Here is a 6,211-nt window from a genome sequence, read left to right on the forward strand (position 1 = left end):
TGCTGCCAAAACGGGGGAGAAAGAACAAGCTAGAAGAACTCAGCAAGAGGATGTTGTTGGAAGCAGTCAGCAAAAGCTTAAGGGCAAAAAGAAATAGAACTAGCTAGCTCAACTTCTTAGTTTTATCTTCTATGTTTATTTTGCTTATGTATGCTGACTACTTTAACTTAATACAATGCCTGCATTATATTATTCAACTTGATTAAAATCTTATGTGATGCTGAGTTATTATGTTTTATGTTTCGCATCTTCAAATACATCAACTGTTTATAATTTACAATATCTGTTGATTGTATGCTGTTAACACTGTCTTGCATGCTATAAAACACTGTCTTATAAGACTCATTGAACAACAATATACTCAGCGTTCTCTGATAGCTAAATCTTCCGCTTAAAACTGAGTTAATAGAATATGTTCCATGAGCTGACCTTCATCTGAAAAACTGACCTAGGGCTTACTCAATTAAACCTTAAAATGTTTAGAGTAAAACTGAGTCAGTAGCTCAACCCTTACGGGGGAGTTTATTAAGTTATAAAAGGTCAACTATCATGGGGGAGCTCAACACTGAGTTCTTCACTGAATAGTTTTGCCAACATCAAAATGGGGGAGTTTGTTGAAACACCTTTCCACATGATTTTGATTTGACAAAATTATTTAAGTATATGATTAAAAAATATTCTAAACACACTAAGTTTAAATGCTTTGATTTATTATACTAATGTGTTTGTTCAATGTTAAGTTACTTGTTTATAAGACACAAATATTAAAAGGCTAAAGGCCCAAAAGAAAGTCAAAGGCCCAAGTCAAAACAGATCAAGACCACTCGGCCCGTGTAAGCAAAACGCTGTCGTTGTTGATAAAACGCAGCTCAGCATAAGAAGGATCGAGAAGACCTTCCTTGACTACTTCGGAACGAAGCTGCTGAGTTGAACGACAAAGAGTATAAGACAGCAGCTGAGCAAGAGCAACTTCCAGACAAAGTATTTCCACTTCGGGTAAAGTTCAGAAGACACAGAAAGCTGTCTAAGTTGACTTTGCCATAAAAGGAGAGACATTCTGATGGACTGACCAAAAGCTGCTCATCACTGACCGGAGACTGAAGATGCAAGAATCTGATTGGCCAACGACACTGAGTAGACTAAGTGACAACGACATGAAGCCGTTTTCCCTCCAACGGTTATTTCGAAATTCGAAATCACCGAATGCCTCAGGTGTCACTATAAATAGGCCTTTCAGTTGCTTCATTCGATGCAGATCTTCAACTAGCCATTACGCTGACCAAATTCACACTTGAAGTTCTGTGAGAAAAGGCAAAGCATATACTTACACCAATTTCCAGATTATTGTGTAAAAGTCTAGAGTGATTCTCAATCATCTAAAGTGTCTTAGCAATTGTTGTTTAGGACAATCTTATTATCAATTCTAGAAATAGAAAGGAGAGGCTGAGTACTCGGTTATAGTACTCAGCGGTAGAATAGGAGTGAGTAGAGGTATAGAGGAAGGTACTCTTGTTATACTCAGCTTATAGTTGTAAAAGGTTTGGTTCTCTACCTTTAAAGAGCTCAATAGAGAATTCAAAAGCTCGGAACGTGTTCTAGGGACAGGACGTAGGCATAGAGGCCGAACCTGGATAAATCTGCTGAGTAACATCTCTCTAACCTTAAACTCCTTATATATATATATTGCTTGCTTAAAAACTGACTAAGTAAAGAGGTCACGCTGAGTTCTGTGCATTGAGTATCTGAGTTTAGGAATAGACTCAAGTGCTATCTCCTGACTCAAGGAAAGAAGCTGACTTAGTCACCAGTTGACTAAGCTAGTGTCTTAAGTTCACTCAATGCGCTGTGTAAACCTTTTTCAAAGAAAAAGAAGTCAGCCTCAACATACAAAATTTTAAATAGTTCATATCCCCCCCTTGGAACTAACTTGTTACATTATAAGGGACCAACAAGTATGGCCATTCTTTCCATAGAAGTCACAGCTGACCTTCCGTTTAGGATGTCTCACTGACTGGTCAGCACCCCAGTGCTGAGCGTGCCAGCACACCTTTGTGGTGTGTCCTTTCTTCCTACAGAAGTCACACTGGACATTCCGCTGAGGATTCCATCTCTGCTGACCAGTACTTCGGTACTGAGTATTTAGAGGAATATTTCTTTTGTTTGGAACCTTTAGTTGGTTCTGAATAGATGTGACGTCCTTTCTCAGTTTCTTAGAATCTGATTGGACCTCAGAGACAAACTTTTGCATAATTCCAATGTTACTATGCAAATCTGAGTTGTCCTGGAGAAGATATCGAAGGTCACTCAGTTTGACCTCCTCAACCTCGTCACATCGCCTGCTGAGTGCTCTAACCTTTTTATTACACTTTTTGACAAGTGTGTAGAGGTCACTCAAGGCATTAACCATTTCATTTCTGAGCAAGGGTAGTGATATTATCTCAGTTGAATGTTCCTCATCATCAGATGCAATGGAGGGCTCAGCATGCTCAGAAACATATGGCTCAGCAAGTTCGTCAACCATGAAACAAATCTTTGCTGACTCAGTGGCATCGGCTTCAGATGATGATGAATCATCACTATCACTCCAGGTTGCCACCATTGCGAGGGACAGCTTGACTTGATATGGCCAGTTTGATGACATTCAAAGCATGTAATGGGCTTTGAGCTGTCCTTCTTGTACTTGCTATCGCTGGAGTCAGCTTTGTACTTATCAAACTTCTTATAAGGCTTCTTAGAATATTGGTCATTCTTTTTGAACAGCATTTTCATCTTTCTAGTAAACATAGCCATCTCTTCATTGTCTGTTGAGCTCCCATCAGTGGAGTCAGCTTTCATGACAAGAGACTTTTGCTTCTTGTCTTCAGACTTTTCCTTTACCTCGAAATTCTTCATCGAGATCTCATGGGTCAGCAGTGAGCTGATGAGTTCATCATACTTATAGGTGGTTAAGTCTTGAGCTTCTTCAACAACAGTCTTCTTTGCTTGCCAGCTTTTAGGAAGACTCCTAAGAATCTTCTTGACTTGTTCTTCCTCAGTGAAGATCTTCCCAAGTCTCTTGAGCTCGTTGATGATGTTTGTGAATCTTGCATTCATGTCTGAGATCCCTTCATCATCGTTCATTTCAAACAGCTCGTATAATCTCATATGCTGGTTCACCTTGGATTCTTTCACCTTGTTGGTTCCTTCGTAGGTGACCTCCAGCTTCTTCCAGGTCTCCTGTGCTGACTCACAACCTGAAATCTTATTGTATTCTGCAGCATCTAGCACACAGTGAAGCATGTTTATAGCCGAAGCATGATTTTGTAGCTTCTTGAGATCATCCTCTGTCCATCTCGTCTCAGATTTGACAACCGTTTGGCCATCAACAGTTTCAATAGGAACAAATGGGCCTTGGACTATAGATAGCCATGCACTCATATTTGTAGCCTGAATGAAATTTTTCATCCTATTCTTCCAGAAGGTATAGTTAGACCCGAAGAATAGGGGAGGCCGAGTTATGGACAGACCCTCAGGTAGAATCTGAGTTGTCAGATTTCCTGGGAGAAACCGAGTGCTGTTTTCAGCCATAGTAGGGATCAGCTCAAGGTAGTTAAACCTTGCACAGTGAGCTTTTAGGCTCTGATACCACTTGTTGGTCCCTTATAACATAACAAGTTAGTTCCAAGGGGGGGGGATAGGAACTATTTAAAATTTTGTACGTTGAGGCTGACTTCTTTTTCTTTGAAAAAGGTTTACACAGCGCGCTGAGTGAACTTAAGACACTAGCTTAGTCAACTGGTGACTAAGTCAGCTTCTTTCCTTGAGTCAGGAGATAGCACTTGAGTTTATTCCTGAACTCAGATACTCAATGCACACAGCTCAGCGTGACCTCTTTACTTAGTCAGTTTTTAAGCAAGCAATATATATATAAGGAGTTTAAGGTTAGAGAGATGTTACTCAACAGATTTATCCAGGTTCGGCCTCTATGCCTACGTCCTGTCCCCGGAACACGTTCCGAGATTTCGAATTCTCTACTGAGCTCTTTAAAGGTAGAGCACCAAACCTTTTACAACTAGAAGCTGAGTATAACAAGAGTACCTTCCTCTATACCTCTACTCACTCCTATTCTACCGCTGAGTACTATAACCGAGTACTCAGCCTCTCCTTTCTATTTCTAGAATTGATAATAAGATTGTCCTAAACAACAATTGCTAAGACACTTTAGATGATTGAGAATCACTCTAGACTTTTACACAATAATCTGGAAATTGGTGTAAGTATATGCTTTGCTTTTTCTCACAGAACTTCAAGTGTGAATTTGGTCAGCGTAATGGCTAGTTGAAGATCTGCATCAAATGAAGCAACTGAAAGGCCTATTTATAGTGACACCTGAAGCATTCGGTGATTTCGAATTTCGAAATAACCGTTGGAGGGAAAACGGCTTCATGTCATTGTCACTCAGTCTACTCAGTGCCGTTGGCCAATCAGATTCTTGCATCTTCTATCTTCGATCAGTGATGAGCAGCTTTTGGTCAGTCCAGCAGAATGTCTCTCCTTTTATGGCAAAGTCAACTTAGACAGCTTTCTGTGTCTTCTGAACTTTACCCGAAGTGGAAATACTTTGTCTGGAAGTTGCTCTTGCTCAGCTGCTGTCTTATACTCTTTGTCGTTCAACTCAGCAGCTTCGTTCCGAAGTTGTCAAGGAAGGTCTTCTCGATCCTTCTTATGCTGAGCTGCATTTTATCAACAATGACAGTGTTTTGCTTACACGGGCCGAGTGGTCTTGATCTGTTTTGACTTGGGCCTTTGACTTTCTTTTGGGCCTTTAGCCTTTTAATATTTGTGTCTTATAAACAAGTAACTTAACATTGAACAAATACATTAGTATAATAAATCAAAGCATTTAAACTTAGTGTGTTTAGAATATTTTTTAATCATATACTTAAATAATTTTGTCAAATCAAAATCATGTGGAAAGGTGTTTCAATAATAAGACTATAAGGAGCCATACTATGATCGCCTTGAAATTGAAATTCTATCTCCCCAGGAATTTTGAAAGTTACAGACTTGCTATAACAGTCTAAAGAGGCATGATATGAGGCTAACTAGTCCATTCCCAAAAGCACATCAGAATCTAACATTTCAAGTAATATAAGATCAGCTAAGAGTTCCCTTTCCCCTACTTTTACTGAGCAATTCTTAAAAGTTAGATTTGTGTCAAGGACATCTCCCATAGGTGTTACCACAGATAAAAGACAGTCTAACATAGTGGGTGGTACACCAAATTTCATAGAAAAATAAGGGGAAACAAAGGAATGTGTAGAACCAGGATCAATCAAAACACTAACATCAAATGAACATATAGAAATTAAATTAACTTTAACCTATGCTAACCTTAACTCTGAACTAATGGAAATTCCAAAATTAACTAACAGAATATCAAATTCGTTGAAATTACATCATAAATCTTAAAGGAACCTAACTATTCAAGTCAAATCTCAATAATCAAAAGTCTCCAAAAATAATATAAAGCTAAATCATTAAGCAGTCTCCTTGCACATCAATCCAAGGGTTACCTCATGAACATGGACCTTAATCTGAAAAAGAAATATTCAACGTGGTATGAGATTTTCGTCTATACGAGCGAAAACCTCAGTGAGCAGTAGCTATATCACACAACAGAAAAGGAACAGGCAGACAGGCTGATACTATTTAAATCATGACAATTATAGCTCAAAATATAGTATTTCAAATCAGTTAAACAAAAGGGTCAATGTAAGATAATCAAATCAAAATACGGGTTAGGTTTAGTTTTGTTTGTTTTTTATTTTTCTTATTCCTACCAAAAAAAATCAAAATACGGGTAATCAATTGTCAAACATAATACTGAAGTCTTTCAAAATATCAAAAATTAGAATAATCAGAGAATAAGACAAGCTTTAAAAACACATGGTACAATGTAACAGAGGTGTGATCCTACACACCACCAGAGCTAGATAAATGGTAAGTGTGCTACCATTAATAGATACAGATAACAGATAATTGCTTTCACCGGTCTTATGCATGATTCTAATATTGACACAACTGACGACAAACTGACAACTGACATCATGACTCGAAGACAAATGCAAAGTCCTAATGTTATGAAGACCGGTGAGAGGCCAGATAATAGATACAAATATACTGAGCACTTGTACCAGTTTGAAAACATATAGTATATATATATAAATCA

The sequence above is a fragment of the Euphorbia lathyris genome, chromosome 2 (assembly GCF_963576675.1).
Source record: "Euphorbia lathyris chromosome 2, ddEupLath1.1, whole genome shotgun sequence".
Lineage (NCBI taxonomy): Eukaryota > Viridiplantae > Streptophyta > Magnoliopsida > Malpighiales > Euphorbiaceae > Euphorbia > Euphorbia lathyris.